Source organism: Procambarus clarkii, chromosome 42 (genome assembly GCF_040958095.1).
Source record: "Procambarus clarkii isolate CNS0578487 chromosome 42, FALCON_Pclarkii_2.0, whole genome shotgun sequence".
NCBI classification, from domain to species: Eukaryota; Metazoa; Arthropoda; class Malacostraca; order Decapoda; family Cambaridae; genus Procambarus; species Procambarus clarkii.
Genome location: NC_091191.1, coordinates 31,128,087 through 31,146,669, shown reverse-complemented (window position 1 = coordinate 31,146,669; position 18,583 = coordinate 31,128,087). Strand labels below are relative to the sequence as shown.

Below are 18,583 nucleotides of genomic sequence, written 5' to 3'. Positions count from 1 at the left end.
CTTATCTGAATTCGCCACTTCCGACTCGGTAGGAATCGGTAATTCTCTCACTCGGTTGGTCCACTTCTCCAAGGTGAGACTTGGGATCGGGAGACCGAGAGCTTCATGGCGTTTTTTCAGAGGGATCAAGGAACGAACACACTCTGGCTCATCTGGACTAGCAATGTAGCAAGAATCTTGAATAGTGTAGAACCTGTCATGAGGGCAGATATTCAACATTTGTCACATTTTACATGTTGGTTCAGTTTACATGTTATTAGTCACCCGTCAAACTGAATTGAAAATGATTAATAAGGCAAGGTAAAATTTAAGGATATTCAATAGTATAAATATTAAAATTCTGCCTTTAGTTTTTCACACTTAAAATAACAGCACATTCAAATTAAAATCAACCTTAAAATATATTTGAACCTTGAAAATCTGAACCTCAGTACAGTACAAGGAAAACTATAAATTCTTTAAGAATTTGCTCTCGGACCCTAAGTTTCAAAACTTTTAATGAAACTCTAAACTGCTTTAGCATTAACATACTATAGCTAATCATATTTAATCAGTATTTTTTATATTGGTATACATTTAGTAGTAAAAATTATTAGAAAAATACTAAACCCTACTGAACTCTTACTTAACATTATAAAACAAGCATTGAATTTAATGAAATGCAATTTCTGGGTGAGCCCCAGTGGCTCCCTACAGCTATATGCTGAGATGGTTACTATCTACTGGGTCACATCAGCTGTAACGTTCTAGAGGCCTATTGAGGCCAGAACCCGACTCCATCACAGAGTCACAGGGAGCAATGACATTTACTACTGTCACCACATTCGGGATGGCATCCAGAAAGTCGGCGAGACAAAAACAAACAAATGGTGGATTCAGGAGAGACCGAAGGCTCAAAACCAGCTGAAAGAGCTCCCCCAACTATGTAAACAAACTATCAAAATCTCTCAAAACATGCGCGATTTTGCTCACCCCACCTACCCCACTCATTTGAGGGGAAAGGGAAGGAGGTGGCCTAATGCCAGCTTGTGTTCCCAAGCTCAGTTCTAGGGGAAAATGTAGGCAGCCACCTGACAACTTGGAAGAAGGGGATCAGGAAGCCACCGAGACTCACCCAGAAATTTACTACCAAAGCCACAGATTGCCCAAAGCAAAAATGACAAAGGCAAAGTTTAGTCCCCTACACAACTGCTCGAAATTTACTATCTTAGAAGTCTATAAAGTGAGAAACTACAATAGAGAAAGATGTAATCCAGCGATGACCCAACAACACATCAAATAATGAAGAAAGGACAACGTTCTGGTCTGTCTTGAGCCATTATCAAATCGTGTCTTGATAATGGTCCAGGACAGACTGAAAGGTCATTGTTTCTTCATTTTATTTATTGGTTGTGAGGGCATATATTTCTTCAATGATTGCAACTGCATGCAACAGCCCCAATCACAATGGTGGTCACCTTGGAAGCTATAAATTAACAGAAAATGTGTGCGAGAGCAGCCACATAGATTCGCTGTATGTCAAATCGAGAAGAGGTGCACACCACACTGTCTCCAGTCGAGTATGAGGAATCACCCGTCACTGGGTCGTCAGCCTCACTCCAATGCATAAATGCTTTTCCAGAGAAATGACTTGGGGGTCTCTATACCCAGAACCGATACCCAATAATTAAGTGGAAAAAATGTATGAGGCAGTACGTAGGGAAATGCTGACAAAAAGACAAAAACTAATAATAATGTTTATTCAGCAAATTTATTAATACATTGGGAGCTTTACATTACTTTAATCAAGAGTGGCTGAACAAAACCATACAAATCACACACAGCAGGAATAGTTCCCACGGTGTTGATATGAGAAGACACACGGTCTCCACTCACTTGCACGGAACAATAGTGAAGTAACTGAATAATAGTGAACACCCCGACAGTTACTGCCTAACGACATCTGATTGGAGTTCCAACAGAACACTCGGGCAATACACAACAATATCAAGAAATTCACAGTAACACCATCAATGACATCAATAATGCACACAATATCACTGTATCACTGAAATCAATTTCACAATGATTTATTAATAATTGAAATACACATACATCACTGAGAGACTATATGTGGTGTATGTTAATTCGCTTATACAATGTGCAAATACCCAGAGCACTTCCCACTCAGGTCAGGTAAACATCTTGACATTTGTGGGTCACCTCAGTTGTTTTACCACTCAACTGAAGTGGTTGGAAAGGAGGTATACTTAATCGGTCGGTTAATTACCAAGATCTACACGGGGCAACCCTGGGAAAAGTAGTAGAGATTTGTACTTACTGTGGGCCGGCCTTGACACATTCCCTCCCAATACAAACACATCCATAATAGCTGGATGATGATGTGTTGGCTGCACTGACACTGGCTTGACTCATGGATTGCATAGATGGCGGTCTCTTCTTCTCATTAACCTCACTCACTACCACACGTGATTGAACATGCGAGGTTACTCGGTCAGCGTAATGGATGGCAACTCCAAAGAGTTGCCATCCATTACGTATGGATGGCAAAGCATGACGTCATCCAAAGCATGACGTACGTGAGACATGGGGCAGGGCATCACGGAACAATGAACGTGTTCGCTCCGTGTGCGAAGATGGACTTTGACACTGCAACGTGTATGGTACACACACTTGTGGACCCTGGGTCGGCACTTTAGGTTGGGTTTTAGTCACAAAACAAAATAATCGGGTAGCAAGTTTAGAATTATTTCAAATCTTTCAGTAATCAAGCGGCGATAATCTGTAGATCACACACATAACTCTGATAACTTCAATCCTTCACTATGAACAAGGATTGAACAGATAATATCCAATAGCACTTGGCTGTTAATACTGTAACAGTCACCGGGTTATATGCAGACGATGAGTCACAATAACATGGCTGAAGATATGACGACAACAGTGCCAGTTCCATAATGATATATGACTGCATAATATGGTTTATTGATACATCACAGATCAAGTAAATGTAATAGCTCAAAAAGTTATAAAGTTCTTGGTGATGATGGCTAACAACAAGTGTAAAATTGGAAAATAAACAGTAATATTGGTGTAACTGTTTACACTACATTCAAGTGGAGGTCGCTAAATTAAAGTGTGTAGAAGTGGGAGTGAACTGTACATCACTGGTGATTGTGCAAAAGTACTTTCTACAAAACTACACTAAATACTGTATGTGGCTGGATAGTAGCAGGATTACTTAATAACGACCTTTAGATAAGGTGTAATAACAACAATATTTAGATAAATTATATAGCAGCAGCAAAAAAGTAAATTTTGCATTGTCACTAGAATGCATTCCCTATTTGCCCTCATTCAATGTTCACAAATGTACCATTTATGTCAATATTCACAAATTCAAAGTGCTGAAGTTTTACTGGAATGCATCCCTTAAAGGGCTCACTGTACCTTGTGACTAACACATCGATCCACTGTGACAGCTGTGGACCATATAAAGTTGAGTGAGAGGCAGAGACTTCCTGTGCTGAGGAGTTGCCATGATGTCCCAGACTAAGGAGGAGGCAAGTATTACTGAGATCTGCATCAGTGTAGGATCCCGATGGCCCTTTGTTTAGTGCCCTGAAAATTGCAAACAATTTCATCATAAAATGAAATTATCAATGAATTTCATAAAGAAAATACCATGTTTGGACAATGGGTGGAGATGGAAGTGGCACAACAGCACAAAAAGCTGAACATGTAAAGAATAGAGTGCAGCGTGAAATGTAATGCCCCAGTCCGAGTGGTTCCTTTGCAGCTTACCTTAGTTTCTGTTACCAGTACAATAAATATAGGACACTGATTGTCAGATTCCCAGTGACAATCTTGGTACACCAGGGACAAGTACATTTCTCCAGGCATAATGCCTCTGAATAATGTTTGGAACATTAAATTGGCAAACAAAATCCTAGAACAAGTTAATCCCCCACTAATTAAACTCCCCCTACCACCATCAGGTGGTACAACAGCCACCTGTTGTGGTGGCCCCACCACTTCCAAGTGACCAAGTGGTGGGGCCTGATCCATCCAAGACTCAGGAAATGAAGCCACTTCACATGTTTAACTGGCACAAATGAGACTACACTTATTATAGATAAAGTGACTCGCCCTCTTTATGACTAAGTGTCCCTGCATAAGGGGTTCCATGCTAAAAAAAGTTTGATGGTATGTATGCAGTTTATTAATATCTCTTGCTGTAAGGCCATTGCAGTGGCATAGATATAGCCATTTTCAGGTATTTTGTTAAAGAGAAACTATTTGATAATTTATTCATTGCTTATTTGTGGCAACTTTTGTCCTTCCTTGTTTATGAGAGATAGGGCTCAGTGTTGGCATGTTGTATGCATCGTCTCAAGTTTGGTCTTTTTCAATCAGAAGTCATCTGTTATGGTCATATTGTACTATTTTCCAGTATCTGAGAGGTTGTTTAACTCGTTTCCTTACTAGTTGAGTGAACATATATCTACTAACTTGTCCAGGGTCTGAATCTGTCCAGTGTTTGTGCAGTTTTCATATAGGGTGTCTGTTTTTCCAGGTGGGGAATATGTTGAATCCTCCCACCCAGTTAATGCTGATGTAAACCTTGTCCCTTCTACTCCCAGGTGCATTTCCATTGGCTTGTTGATGGCATGGCTATGCATCAAGGTTTCCTCAAATAACATTTAGCTTCATTGCTAGCATCTGTTTTGTTGTTTTCAGGTGTTGGCATGGAAGGTCTTCAAGGAGTTTATTGTGCTCCTGTTGGGAGCTTCCATCAATCAATCAATAGAACATTGCCTGCTTCTGCTTTGTTCTGTGTAGTGAACTCAGTGGAGCGTTATAAATATAGTACTACAGATTCATAAATTCTCTACAAAATTAGGTAATTTTACATTATAGCTAATGATTAAGCAACTACATCACACAATTAAACAAAATTCATAAATTCATCAATGTGAGTGTTCTCTTACCTGGCGACTTTGACTGATATTTGGCGGCCGTGCACGACCTGCAGCGGCAGTATGAGGAACGAGTGTGAGGCTCTCACAACATTATCAATCATCACTCTAACCATCCATGACCCGGGAAACAATGGTTTACGCATATCAAAGTTGTGGGAAACTACCTGGTAAATGCAAAATAATTATAATTAGTGAGAAGCAATGCTGCAGATGTGGAATGAAATAAAAATATTGATGGCATTATTATCCAAACCAGGTTGATCCAAGTCCTTCCTTTGTAGTGGGCATTCTACTGCAGAGAAAATTCAGTTTCAGTGAAACATTTCTATTATGTTCTATTTCTTGACAATATGATTTTTTAAAACATTCTGTAAGGTATTTTGAAACTGAAGTTACAAATCCAAAAGTAAAATTTTATTTCAGAAAATATAACTAACAAATATATAGGGGAGCCGGTCGGCCGAGCGGACAGCACGCTGGACTGTCATTCTGTGGTCCCGGGTTCGATCCCGGCGCCGGCAAGAAACAATGTGCAGAGTTTCTTTCACCCTATGCCCCCTGTTACCTAGCAGTAAATAGGTACCTGGGTGTTAGTCAGCTGTCACGGGCTGCTTCCTGGGGGTGGAGGACTGGTCGAAGACCGGGCCGCGGGGACACTAAAGCCTCGAAATCATCTCAAAATAACATCAAGATATATAAAAAATAAGTCACAATAATACTTATTGTGTCTACGGGTCCCAGTAGTACAGTCGAGTTCGTTCTTGATTAACAATAGAAAATTCCAGGTTAGAATCCCGGGTGAGACAGATATGGTTGGGCACATTTCCTATCACCTAATGGATCTGTTCACCCAGCAGTAAGTGAGAAGGGATCTGACCAGCTGCAGCTCTCCTGGTGGCAACAATCGATACTAAAGGGTTCAAGCTAATTTCAAATAAATTATTTCCTTTCGTTTGAGGAGTTGTTTGGCAGTTTCAAGGCTTTGGTTCCTGTGACTCCAGCAGATGCCTATAAAGCTTTGCTGACATTCTGATTTTTTCCCAGTGAAATGACATAATGTCAATTATTCTCTGCCACTGTAAGGAGGGACCAGGTTTTGGCTCTGGTCAACACTAGGCCAAAAAGAACTGTGACTGATGTGACTTTTGTAGCTTGTATGTATCTCCCTGTAGCTATCTTGCTGATAGCAAGATAGCTACTGAACCACAAAGGAATTATAATAATAATAATAATAATTTTTATTTAGGCAAAGGTACATACATAAAGAGATTTTACAAAGTTTGTTGGCTTTATAGATAAGAGCTAGTACATACAATGCCTAAAGCCACTATTACGCAAAGCGTTTCGGGCAGGAAAATTCTCCTAGAAAAACAAGACACCCTCCTCCAGTGTGTCTCATTTTTCCCTAGCCCAATCAAAATTATCTAGTCTGCAGAGCTCAGGTTCCTTCCTCTATGAGCTGGCTAATTTTGAGTCTCATTACTGGGAAATAGATAGGCTTATTTTCCACTCTAAGGCCTGCTGATGTGAAGTGGCTGTCAAGACTTGCTCTATTCCTGTGTTGTCAGGTCTTGTGTTTCACCTGAGGCTATGCATAGTTTGGCTGTTATTTCCTGAGCATGTGTCTTATCTGGCCGATTTACTTCTGTATATGTCATTATGGACAATTAAGATGTGGTTATTTTGTGGAATTGTGATTTTTGAGTCCAGCTTCTGGGGTCCATGAATGAAGCAACTGAGGAGGACTCCCAGAAAATGTTCCAGAGTGAAAGGGTTAATAGTGAAATTACAAACAGAAACAACATACAGTATTGTATATTTCCTACTGCAAGAGCAAAACAAAAAAACAAGAAATTGTAAATATTAGGGCAACAGCTTACAGATGGAAACATGATGACAAGACCTGTTCTCCAGGTTCCAAGGTGATCTTCCCTTCAGCAGCAAGAGTTGAAGCTGGATCACTAAATACAACAAGTGGGTGCTGTACGGTGTCCTCTCCAGCAACTCTGGCATCACCTGTTACTCCTCCAGACCATCTTGTGACCACAGTTATATCACTGTTGGGGCCCAGAGCTCCACCCAAGTTGCGAAAAACTTGCTCTTTCACATCAAATTCTGACCCTACCTTTAAAATCCTGTAAGAAAAACAAGTATTAAGAAATTAGTCTTTATGTTCTTTATGTCCTTAAGACTAAGGACAGTCTATATTTGAAAAGTGGAAAAATTCAAGTCTCGATCGGAAACGCTCTCAGGCTGTCAATATTGCCTATGTACTGAACCAAAAGTCCCCTGAAACAAAATCAGTCATATTTTTCTATCTTAATATGACCGCTATTCCACAGTCGACCTGCAATCACAATAAACATATTTTAAAGATACATACACGCTTTCTGTACAGAAAATAAAAATGAATAAGAAAATCTATTACAAATATAAACCTCTGCATTTATCATGAAAAACATATATGTGGGAATAAATTTATTACTTTAGCTATACAGTCATACGCAGCAACTCCTTTAGCCATCAGAGATCACACAAATTTTGTTTGGAAATCATCTTGAATGGCAGAAACACTCATTTCTGCTTAATGATATTACACGAGACATATAATGAAGCCATTCAAGTACTCTAGAGTCCTATCAAAGTGAGAGCTTCAGGTAAGTGTCCCTTAATTCCATCAGCTGATGATCTTTATAAACAGGTTTAACAATACTGCACAAAGTTCTTGAAAAGTATGTGATCATAATACAACAAATTAAAAATTATAATGACAAGGATCAAATCTAAGAAGTTTAATCTGAAGTATATAGCTACACATGAAACCCAGTATCAAATTAATACAAATTATAAATAAACTGGTGCTAGATAAACTAGTTTAAGTCAACAAACTTAAAAATCAAAGGGATAAACTGAGTTCAGTGCAACCTTTATTCAGCAAACTTAATGGGACAAGGCCCAATTCAACTCAACCACTGTAACTAGACATTAGAGCAGCGATCTTGTTTCTTGCAAGTCAGTGTTCAATCCCCTAACCGCTTAAGTGGTTGGGCACCATTTCTTTCCTCCATTTTATTCCAAATCCTTATCTTCATCCCTTCCAAGTGCTACATATTCATAAAGGCTTAATGCTCTCTCTTTGGCTTCAACGAACACTTGTTAAGTGTTTGGCAAATTGGTGATAAGATCCAACTTGCAAACATGCGTTGCAATTGGAGGTTCGCTGGAGCAAGGTTTGACAGATTGAGGTTTCCGTGTACTCTTCAACTTTCTGTAGTTTACATCAATAAATTATTCTTTCACGTCATCTTATGACCAGTTAACACACATTAAGACTAATAATATCTGTCAAAACATTTAACCACTGTGTGTACAATTAACACCATATCTTACCTTGAATGTATCACCAAGATGGTATGAATGAACCTGAAGAACTAAAGTTGCATACACATTACATTTGTTCTTCTCGGCGTTGACGAGCTGAGCCAACGCCCTGGTACCGAGTCCAGCCCCTGTATGGTAGAGCGTCAAGGCTGCAGCATTTCCACCATCCAGCTTATCCTTGTTATGGTAACGATTTCTCAAGTAACTCTCTAGCCCAGGAGTGACTACCATTGAAAATTAGAAAAAAATATGTAAGAAAATGATACACAGTACTATACTGAATTATACTACTAAAAACATGGCTGCACAATTTCTGGAAATCTTACAAAAAAAAGGATAGGTGCATACTGCAGAAGCACAACCAGGAGTAATAAGGTAAGCAGTAAGAAGGGATAGAAGACAAGATCTACCAGGCCTTAGTTTACTGTATTAATACTATCCCAATGGACCCTAGCCTTAGTTCATAATATAAAATAATAATAATACCGTAATAATGATAGTAATGACAGCACCATAGGAAGAGCAATTGGGGTAAATAAGTTCAGCCTGAGACAGTTAGGGAGTTGTACAGACCAACTGGCATCACCTCGTGCTTGAGGTGATGCCATCCCCCCACCCCCCCTCCCAGGCACAAGGTATATGGCCCATCCCCATACAAGAATGCTCATGTAGGACCAGTCCAAAAATGGAAGAACCATTCAAAAGTTAGCAACTACTCACCTGTGTCATACAAGATATTCACAGCAATCAAATGAATATAAAAATTTGCTGATCTGAACAATCTTTAATGTTGTCGGGTTGGTTAATTTGAGAATAGTGTAATAGCCTTTAATAAAGAGGTCATTCATAAAAACTTTTAAAAATCAGATGATGATTTAAGATAATGTTGTTGTCTTACATGCTACAAGAAACTTTCCACATTCAAATAAAAAGAAATTATCAAAACCTACAAACCATTCTGCCTACAGAAAATTACTGCAAGGTAATAGAGATCACGTAAGAATAAGCAACGGTGTCCTACTATGGGGGATGTAAAATGAGCTCACTAGTTCACTTTAATGGTTACTACAGCTACACTTGGTCTCTTTCATTTTCTCAGACTCTTTATTACTCTTGCAAATGAACACGGCTTGGTCATACTTTGACTATATATGTCCTATTTATTGCAACCAAAATTATCCCAATGCCAGCATGTAATCCCTACTTTACCTATAATATGTCCAAACATGAACGTGGTAATTATTTGACAAATATTTAAAGTATTCAAAACAAATTCTGAAATGTTCTCATTCTTATACAAGGTCACTTCTTTAAAAATAATATGGAGGGGGACTGCCAGATAAAACAGAACAGAAAAATTAGAGAGAAAAAGGTATCAACAGACATAAAACCATATAACTTATATTTTAACAAATTTGTGAAATGTGCTTACAAGAGTAATAGGGAGTGTAGAGCCATGCATCCACCTGGTTATTAATTGCTTGGCTCATCACTGGCTCAAAGTTGCGAACAAAAAACAGGTTGCGTGATGAAGAAGCCTGAAACAAACAAGATTGTGAGTACAGGAAACTCTTCTTCCTAAGTGGCCCCTCAGTGTCACTCCGAGCAAGGGCCTGGATACTATAACTCTCACTATGTCTTCAATGACCTCTGTCCCACGGTTATGAGGAACTTTTCATATGGTCATGTAACCTGGTTGCCAAGTACAGGTCAAGGTCAACTCACTACTAAACAGAATACAGAATATTTCTCCTGAGAGCAACCAAGAAGCCTATATTAAAAAAATATATTTAATATTTATCATGAGTAAATGCTTTAGTAATATTTTTTAGCATTCAGAAAAAATCAAGCATGAATGTAATGAAGCACCCTTTTCTGGCTGGCTGCAGCAGCTCCCTGGTGCTAGTACACACACACCCAGAGTTCTACCAGGTCTCTAGACTTGCTAAAACTTATCTAACAATACGATCAGGAACTGTTGTGCTTGTAGAGGTAAGGGAAACATGGAGATCTGAGGTGGAACCAAGTAAAACCCAGCCAGAGAGTAAAGGCGAAACAAAACCAACTACATTCAGTATCTTGATTATAGATCGAAGAGATTGAAACAAGGCAAGGAAGCTAACCCAAGGTTTACAATTCATGCAACAGTTACCAGGTGTGCTACCAGATGGTAACTAGGGCTCCTTTCAATTTCAGCTACTCTACACCCTCACATAAGTGCTGTTACTCTAGATGCAACCTAGCCCTCCCCTCCCCCCTCAAGGAAAAAACACCAAAGAGGACTGAGCACAGGTGGATAAGGACATCATCAAGAACCAATCAACAATCTCACTGGGCCCAAATATAACTAACAATTAGAGCAATTAAAATACCCAATAGTGCCAGACACGAGGGATGTGAAGCCAACTACTTCACGCCGAACTGCATAAACCAGACGTGAATAAGCATATGGAACCACATAACTAAACTGAAAGAGTTCCTGTTCACCACTCAAGAAGAACCCCATAAAGATACAAAGAATCCCCCACAAACCAGACTATAGCCTAGCGTCATTTATCGACTCTACAACAGGGCTGACAAGCGGACCAAGTCCAAAGCACTACCCTGAGCAAAACAACTGAAGAGAAGCAGCTCCAGAAAGGAGGATGCCTGAACCCCTTCACAGCAGAATTTTCTATAGAGGAAATGGGAATGCAAAATGACACCAGAGAAGATGACACTAAACAAAAGTTGGGTGAACTTTTAATTTTTTTAGGACAGTTAAGGCTCGGCTCCCACTCAACCCTCCCTGCCAAGGGCTTGAATCTAACAAAAATTGCTAGCAAAGCATTTGACGCGCACAGTACTACTATGCTACAAGGACTGTTGTAATTTATCTAGACAAGGAGAGTGGTCCCTGTTGAGATGATGGTGTAATACATGCAAGACCACGTGAGTAAAGGTGTGGTTGGCCAGGTTCCAGCTAGCGTGGCTTCATTCTTCTATCTTGAATCAAGATAAGTAGCCTGTTTCTTTCATCTGCACATCCCAGGTGAGTTTTACTCAGTCTTGGGATGATCTTGGATCCCATGCACCCTATGCCTCTATGAGCATACCAGATTCTGGTGCTTGTGTTAGACATGCCTACACAAGTTCAGAGGCCTGGTAGCATTTTGCTTCCAAAAGCCAGACCAAAATTATGCACTGTAGTAACACACACTTTAGCAAATATCATCAGTCAATAATGGATTTCTTTAACTGAATTACAACGAAAGATTTCCTTAACACAGGCAATGTAAATGCTTTCTGTTAAGGTTAAAGCAATGGTTGGAATATAGCTTCCAACCATTGATAATATAATTATTCACTCGATAATATAATTATAACTAACCTCGAGCTTGGGCCAGTCTCCTGGAATGAGTCATTGGGTGAGCCAGTCACCAGTCAACAATGTGTTTGTACTGACACTTGCAACCCAGTTTCCTTTTCCAGTTAGTTACATGGAGATCGTTGCCCGTGAATGACTGGCAGAATCGCGAGTTGCTCAAGACAGTATGAAAGAATGACTGGAAAAATAAAACGAGGGTTTAGGCTATCTCCGAAAAGCCACAAATTTCTTTCGGGTAATCAGCATAAAAGTTCTAATATTGCACCTCATGCATATCTTCTCTGCTGGAAATTATGTCATTCATATGCACTCAAGATTTAACTGTAATTAAATAGTTAACATATTGTTTCACATAATAAGGGGCAAATAAATGTGAATACATTTCAGCATAAAATGTTTACAATAACACACACACGCATGTCAAAACTTTTAAACATAATAAAAAATAAATTATATAATCACCGCATACAAAACTGCAACTTGAATCGAAAAAATTGTTAAGGAGCAAATTTTGAACGGGTCTCCATCAAGAACAAGAGGCCATAAATTCAAACTAAGAAAATAAGGGAAACAATACATTTATGTAAATTCTAATTTGTAAGCTATGGTAGATGGATGGAGAGTATTGAATGAAAGGGTTACATATGAAGTGTATATACTGTAGGTCAGAACCATCGAAAGTTTCAAAACTGTAGGTGGCATAGAGCACAAAAAAGATAATATACATATTGTTAAGGTAATCTCTTTCTTAGGCAAGGAGATCCTGCCTATTCCATTACCGCCTATTCAACAACATATCTGCATACTCCAGTATAAGAAATCAACAACAATAAGTGTTCAGAACTTGTGTCTAGACAGACACCACCCCTCCCTCTACCCTCAAGTACCCGAGACACCAGGACACTGCTGTCTGTCTGGGGGCCAGGCGCCACTCGACGGTCGACCAGCCCTTAATTGCTTGTTTGAGACTGCCGGCGATAGTTCCCTGCACATCAGCGCCACCTACACTAGGCCTGGACGCCTATATAAGCAGCTCACCACCAGCCAGTCCTCACAATACACTTCGTGCTCTCAGCAGTAACGTCTACTGTAACCTTCCAGGAAACCGTAGATGCGTGCTGCTTATTGTATGTTATATATTTCACCTTTATTTGCTATTAGCGTAACTGTCACCTGTTCATATTACATTGTGTTTTGTGTTTCGCCAAGTAGATTATGGGAGTTGCTTTATTTGTTGTTAAAGTCATTTTTTATTATATATTTAAAGTTTTTCATTCTTTGAACTTTACCCGCAGCTCTCACACCGTAAAGAGGTCAGAAGCAGTTTTATTTACTTTGTTTTATTTTTTTTCTCATTTAATGTGATTGGCATTCCACCTGCCAGAAGAGCCACCGTTATATTCTTTCCCTTTTACGTCACATATACTAATTTTACAGTACATGTAATAATTTTTCAATAAGTATCTTTTTATATATTCTTAATACGCTAAAGTTGGAAGATAGAAGAAAAAGATGTGATATGACCACTACATACAAAACAGTATTTGGAATTGACAAAATTGACTTAAGATTTTTTGAAAACTGCAGCTTCAAAAACATGAGGACTAAAATTCAAACTAAGGAAACAAAGCTGCTGAAGAAACATTAGAAAGTTCACTATTTCAAACAGAGTGGTAGACGGTTGGAACAAGTTAAGTGAAAAGGTGGTGGAAGCCTAAACCATCAGTACAGTAATTTTAAAGCATTATATGACAAAGAGCACCTGGGGGAAAACGGGGACACCATGAGCCACCATCATCATTTAACCTCACCTAGGTAATTACAAGAGTATGGGAAGGAACTACTCTTTTCAGTGCATGAGTAGTGAACAGGAGGAAAACTTAAAGGTGGTAATGCAAGACAACTAAATTCACAGTAATAAATGTAGATAACACAGAGAAATAAGAAATTAAAATAATTTTTTAATTAGATACCTGATGATGAAAAGGCAGGCCCAAGAGCTAATCCTTCCAACCTACAAGGAACATACTAGCACAAACATACACTGTAGAAACGGGAATAATTAAAATGAAATAAAATCTGAGACAAGGGGCACAGGCATTCTGGAATGCTTACCTCGGCAGGTAACAGCGAAATAGGAATAAGATTTCTTGAGGCCTTTCACAAGCTGATCCTGACTGTTAACTACATATTCAACAAAATCACGATTGATACACAGCCAGTCACTCCCTCCATCTACGGGAATTCCTGTTGAAAGAGCACGCAGTAAGATCAACTTTATGGGGAGGAAAACGAGAGGATTTAGTTTTTCTGTTAAAATTTATATTTTATGTAATTAAGATACTGATAAGTTGAAGCATGGTGGTGGTTTTGAGATAAAACATATGAAAAAAAGCAATTAATTAATAAACTGATTATACAATTAAGCATTATATGAATAAGTGTTTGAAATGTGTGTGCTTGTATTTTATGGGTTTATATGCAATATTACTGAAGTGCAGACAGATTCAAACCACTATGTACTACATGGCTATTATACCCGATAAAAAAATTAAATAGAAGAATTTTAAGTGTCATCTTTCTATTTCTTGATTTATTTGTGAATACAGTATACTGATATCAGTGGTGGTGATTAAATTCAATAATTACACTTGCCTTCTCCTACCTTTTCCCGGTTTGGTGCCTTCTATTGATAATTACTTACTTCTCCTACCTTTTGTAAGTGAAGATTGAGAATGCACAATTAATGTTCCAAATTGGTCTTTGAAGCAGCTACAGTCTAAAAGTAATAAATGGAACTCTTCTAGCATTTTAAACTGTAATTCACTGGTAACACAAATTTCAGTCATTTGAAATGAGCAATGTAGGAAAACACTCAAATCAGATTGACTTTGAACAATTTTGGTGAGAAGGTGACTTGCGAAAAGTCTTGAGCTTCACAATATACCAAACATAACTAGATTTTATGCAGTAGGAACCTACAAAACAACAACAACAAAAAAGGATCTATCAATAACCTGCCCTTCATTTTGCCAAATATGCACACAAACCTAATCAACATTTACTTATGTTATGGTAAAGCAAGGGTTTATTTTCCATCCAAAGTGGCAATACCATTCAGGAACAAGAGTGATGAGATTTTCCCAGATCAAATAAAAACCATTCTGATAACATGTGACTAGTGCATCACAAAGTTTGAAATGTGCATTTCCATTCCAATTTCAAAGTCTGCTTTCATGTCAACAGCCTTAATTAGGCATAAGACAATATTTTTTTATGTCCCATTATTGGGACATCAAACCTGTTAGGTTTTGGTTCCCCCCTAGCTAAAGATACTACAATCTACGTGGCCATCCATCCAGTTACTGGCCAGATGCAAAGATGTTTAAAAAAGTAGCCAAATGATCCGAATACCATGCACTGCATCACGCCATTCATATTCCATCACAGGAATTCATAAAAAAACTCCATACATATATTGAAAAGCTGAACTGAACATGCGCCGGTCGGCCGAGCGGACAGCACACTGGACTTGTGATCCTGTGGTCCTGGGTTTGATCCTAGGCGCCGGCGAGAAACAATGGGCAGAGTCTCTTTCACCCTATGCCCCTGTTACCTAGCAGTAAAATAGGTACCTGGGTGTTAGTCAGCTGTCACGGGCTTTTTCCTGGGGGTGGAGGCCTGGTCGAGGACCGGGCCGCGGGGACACTAAAGCCCCTAAATCATCTCAAGATAAGATGTTATTCATATTTTGCTCATCACAGTTCACCATTTACCAATTAAAACAGTATTGAAGGATTAATGGTCTGTAATAAGTAATGACAAGATAAACTGTAAGTGATCAAAAGTGAATGAAGAAGTTTACACAAGTGCTGAAGAATTTGTTGAACTCATAATGCAATGACATTCAGTTTGAGCACTTTGTAAAGATTTTAACTAAGCAAAAACCATTAAACTAAGTTATTAAAATATTTTTTATCCCTACAACAATCAGCAATTGATTATTCACAACATTAGCCCTGACCAGTAAGCACAAATACCAGCGTTGAATATAATGAAACGCCATTTTTGGGGTGAGCTCCGGAGGCTCCCCCGGGGATATTCCGGTGGATATGCTAATGTCAGTCTTTGGCATCAGTCATGTGTATGTAATTCTGTGGGCCTACTGGGGACCATGAGCTAGAACCTGTCCTCCTCAGAAGAGGCACGAGGAGCAATGGCCTATAGAAACCCCCGTGTGGTTGGAAGCATTCTACGTCTGCCATCAACCGGGTCTGGCACCCAGAAAGGTAAGCATCCCAAAACAAACCCCTATTCTGGTGAACATGTGTATAGAACTCTCCTAACAGAAACGGGCATGACGTCACACATCGCCGCGCCGCTGTCTGCGCAGCTTTCCCCCTCCTAAGAAGGGGAAAGGGGGAGCCCCAAACCACTGCACTGGCAATCCACCTGGACTGGCTGGACATCAAAACACGTGAAAAACCCACCGACCGGGGAAGGAAGGTTTGCCGGGAAGCCTCCGGGTCTCACCCAGAAAATGGCTTTTCATTATATTCATCTCTGGTTTTCTGGGGGCTCTACGGCTCCCCGGAGATAACTACCCAAAATGGAAAACCAGAGGGACTTACCCGGGAGGCGGTCGCTGCTCACTCCTCAACCCGAAGTCGAGACAACTGGCTGCATCCGCCGACCCAAAGCGACACAGGCCCGACTAGGCCCAGGAACGTTCACGAGGTAGCACGCAGCCATGAACCTGTTCGACTGCCCAAAACCCCGCGCCCTAGTGTCAGCCCAGGACATGTTGTCAAAGGTGGCAGCAACTGCAGGGAACTTATGAACGTCATGAGCACGGGGATAGAGCACAGGCTGGCTAGACTTATTAACCCTACAAACGACCTGGGAAACCCGAACCCGCGAACAGGGAAGAAGGAAAACCAGATCAACCCGAAGCGCGTCCCCGAACACAGAAGCCGTGGCGCGCAAATAACGGCGGAACGCCGCAACCGGACACAAAACATGATGCACCCCTGGCCTGGCCAACCAGGCATCTCAACCCAAGGACCCCTCCGGAAAGCAGCCGTCTCATTCTTCACCAGAAAAGAAGGAGACGGCTGCAGACGAACAAACCGATTACCACTCCTGAAAGAGCAGAAACCCCAGCGTCGGAGGAGAGCATGAAGCTCGCCGACCCGATCCCGAAGAGGGCAATGCCAACAGAAAGAGAACCTTCGAGAAACAATCCTGAACCGAAGGGGCCACAACAAACCAAGGAGAATAGAGATAGGAGAGCAGTCTGTCCAATGACCAGGACGGCTCAGGCGGCGCATGAGCCGGCCGAAGGTGAAACAACGCATGAGAACGCTTGCGAAACGGGGCAGAAGTAACATCTATACCGAAAGCAAGCTGAAGCGGCTCCGCCAGTGCCGCCCGATACGAGGAGATAGAATTCAGCATATGATGACGGTCATGGAACAACCAAGAGAGAAAGGACAACACCACCAGAACCGAAAGCGATTACAACGACGAAGAGTCAAAAAGAAACGGAAGGACTGCCAGGAAACATCATACTGCCGCTGAAACGAAACCCGCAGGTGGGACACTAACAAGGAAACCACCTAGTCACCATAGAAGAGATGACAAACTCGAGTAAAAAATACCATAAGCGAAGAATCGAGGAGAAGATCGAACCAGTCACGTGACGCACCAGTCCGATGTGCTGAAAGAGGCGGAGGTGCTGGAAAACCTCCGGGTTCAGACACCGAGCAAGCGGCGCATGAAACCACGACTGGGCCGGCCACCAACGGGCCAAGAGGACAACACGAAAATAACACTTCCACACGCAAAAAACTTTTATTTAAAAAATTACGTTGATAACAACGCCTTATGCTACGTTATAAAATAAAATTAATATATACAAAAAAATATTCTAGTCATAATTAAATAAAACACTATATTTTATATAGTTATCCATAAAGAAAGCTAATATTTCACAGCTCGATCTCCATCCTTGTCACTCACAAGTTCCTCAAGAGATCTATCTGTGCATTGTTCGATATTAATTCTGTAGACAAAATTATGGGTCCTAGTGATACCTCTTGTTAGTGGTTGTAAATCGAGGATATTATTGTTGAAGTTCAGCAATTCAGGAAACAGGAAGATCCACGAAATTGAAACTTTCTACTTCAATAAGAATGACTCGAATAGCGTATGAAGCATGCAAGCATAAAATTGACTAAACGGCCTAACTTCTTTAAGATGGACAGAAAAGCCTTTCCCTGCCTGACAATGAATGTCATCACCGTCTTCTCTGCAGTTGTTTTGTTAAGATAATTTGCTGCAAATATCATGAGTTTTGCGAAAATGTCTCCTACCAACCTTAGAGTCTTCATTTAACAAGTGCTTCAACAAATGAATACCGCCCAAGGGATATACCCACCGTGAGATGTGTTCCACTTCTCTCTCTCTCTCTCTCTCTCTCTCTCTCTCTCTCTCTCTCTCTCTCTCTCTCTCTCTCTCTCTCTCTCTGTCTCTCTGTCTCTCTGTCTCTATCTCTGTCTCTCTCTCTGTCTCTCTCTCTCTCTCTGTCTCTCTCTCTGTCTCTCTCTCTCTCTGTCTCTCTCTCTGTCTCTCTCTCTGTCTCTCTCTCTGTCTCTCTCTCTCTCTGTCTCTCTCTCTGTCTCTCTCTCTCTCTGTCTCTCTCTCTCTCTCTGTCTCCAAAAGCACAAAAGCACAAAAGATTTGTTTCACTTCAGGGAATGAATTTCTGGACAGATATTTAAAAACTCTTCACTTCCAACAAGCTAATCATTTCCTTCCGAAGGCACTAGGAGAGTCTGGCGTTGGCGGCAAG

General features: G+C 40.3%; 1 pseudogene; it reads right to left on the bottom strand.

The window, feature by feature from the left end:
* Window position 1: 1 nt before the first annotated feature.
* On the bottom strand, window positions 2-16,909 carry LOC138373511 (xylosyltransferase 1-like; annotated as a pseudogene).
* Window positions 16,910-18,583: the final 1,674 nt, after the last annotated feature.